We start from the raw sequence: 2,671 nt of genomic DNA, 5'->3' as shown, positions 1-2,671 counted from the left end.
TAAAATATTTTGTTTTATTTTATGTGTATGAGTGTTTTGCCTTTGGGTATGTATGCATATGCAATACATGAATGCCTGGTGCACACAGAATCTATCAGCACACATAAGATCTCTGGAGTTAAAGACTGCTTTGTACTGGCATTCAAGTTCTAATGGGAATTGAACCTTAGTCCTCTGGAGAGTTGCACTTTTAATCACTGAGCTATCAGTTCATTCTCTGTCCTTCTGTAAACCACGGAATCCAAATTGTGCTATCCATATACTCTTCGGGGTGTTGCCACTATAATTTGGTAGACATCGCATGTGTCACACCATTTCTAAAATCTTACTTTCCCTATCCTAGCTGCTATCATTTGCAAATAGAATCTGGACAGAGGAAAAATTTCATGCACTTCTTTCATTCCATGTTGCAAATTTTGTCTATCTTGAGCTTGTGTAGGATTTGTACATGCTTTCACAACCACTGTGAATTTTTAGGTATGACTCCCTGCTTTGCATGGAAAACACACTTTTGTTATGTTTTCTTAAAGTCAACCACATCTACTTCTCACATTGTTTTCTCCCACTCTTCTTCAATGTCCCCTGAATCTTTTCAGTGGGGGTTTAAAATAGAGTTTCAATTTAGGGCTGAGAATTCCACAGATTCTCATTCTCTGCACCTTCACTAGTTATGAATCTGTTTTTTCTGACATTCACTGAAGAAAGACACTTCTCTCATGAGGTTAGCCGGACAGCAATAAGTCAGTATGAGTTGTTTAAACACTGTGCACATTTAGAACAATGTTAGTTCTTCCTATGGCTTGCCTACTCCAGATTCTTGGTCTTGGTTGCAATCATGTATGACTTTCATCACATATATTAGACATTAAATGAAATCAGAAAATTATTGGTTACTCCCATTGCATTTCTGGCACGATTTTACCAATGGGGTATGCCTTGCCAGGCTTTGGCAATTGTTCTTCTTAGAGGTCACAGAGCAGCAGACAACCTGCAGATTTGAGAAATAAAAATTTTATCCTGACCACACCCAACCCAGACAACAAATGGCAACAATTCTGGATACGGAGATGTCCTGACCCACCCACCCCTCCAGACTTTAACCTGGAGCACTGGATACATGTACAGAAACAATAGAGAGTGAGAATAGAATCGGCCTTCTGCAGCTGGTCTGGGCATTAAACAAAATACTGGCAGGTGCCATGTATGTTAATAGAGAAATGTAGAAAAAATTGTTTGTGATATGAGTGTGTTTCACAAAAGTATATGTATACAAGTCTTAGTATTTAAAGCACTTATATATGTCTAAATACTTAAAGCATTTCTCAGGAAGAATAATCCCAAAATATTTTCTGTATAGAATGTCATTCTTTATTGGAAATAATATTCATTACAATTTTAAACAAAACAGAAAATCAGTCTATGGAAAAGTATATTATAAAATTCTTACTAAGTGAGAGAAGTATTACAAAGGAAATATTGTCATCTAGGGGTATGGTTCCTTTTCTCTGCCAGTTAAAGAATTAAAAGGCAGGAAAACCTGATGCACACCAGGTAGCAGCAGAGAAACTTCAAACACAAACACCTCGGTCAGCAGCAGACAGAATCAGCAGTTATAGAAAGGATTTTATTGAGGTCTAGGAAATGCATACATGCAACAGAAGCATAGAGAAAATAACTCTCCACAAAGAACTCATGAAGCAGAAAAATGCTGCCTGTCATATAGGGCTGCATATTTGAAAGTCATTAAAGAATTTCCTTGCCTCATTTAGTGTTGCTAAGTTTCAAGAAAGATAGATAGCTAATTGACCCCTAGCAGTTCTGTGATAAGTCCTGGTCCCTTCTTGAACTTGTTGGTTTTTCAGAAAGGGGTCTGTTGGGGGAATAAATAGCCTAGGAGGCCTTAGATTTAAGCTGCCAGGCTTTTGTCTCAGGTGAAGATTATGAGGGAGAAACTAGCCAGCACGAAATTTGCTACCTCTATTTTGTAATCATGGTCTCTCTCTCTCTATCTGCCTACCTGTTTACTGGGGAATCTGCCCACCCCCTGTCTTTTCAATGCTATTTGTAAAGGACTTTTAGTGAACTGAATAAAAATGGGAATACTTGTGCAGTTTGGTATAAGAAATTATCCATGAACAACAAGTCAGAAATTTCTGATTTGTACCCTTTGGAGCGCCCTTTCTTCTAAATTTTTGCTGGAATTAAAATAATTTCTGCAAGTAACAAATTAAAAGACTATTTTTCATATAGAAAACATTGTAGGTATGATTTGTAAGAATCTTTATCAAACAATGAAATAGTGAATTTTATATGTGTTTACATGAAAAGTATACAATGGTGCAATGGTGTTACTCCTGTAAATAACAGGTTATATTGAATTTGAAAAATGATGAATAATGTAAATTAGTCATAAAGTGGAACAAAATTGACTGTAGTCTTCCATCAAGAAAGCCTCTTAAAGACCCATTTTCTTTCAGTGAGGACTTTTTTGAAAATTTGTTTATCATAATCATCCAGAAATTGTTATAATTCTACATCACTTTCCCCCACCTTGGACGACATAATTCTCTATGGCATTGCAAGGGATAGAAAAGCTATACCTCTACCAACATGGGATCCCAGAATTTATTTGTCAAATTACATTTTTCTCAAAAAATAACAGGACAAGTTT

This window comes from Myodes glareolus, chromosome 23 (genome assembly GCF_982192425.1).
Source record: "Myodes glareolus chromosome 23, mMyoGla1.1, whole genome shotgun sequence".
In the NCBI taxonomy this organism is placed as follows: domain Eukaryota; kingdom Metazoa; phylum Chordata; class Mammalia; order Rodentia; family Cricetidae; genus Myodes; species Myodes glareolus.
This window is presented reverse-complemented; position numbering follows the sequence as displayed.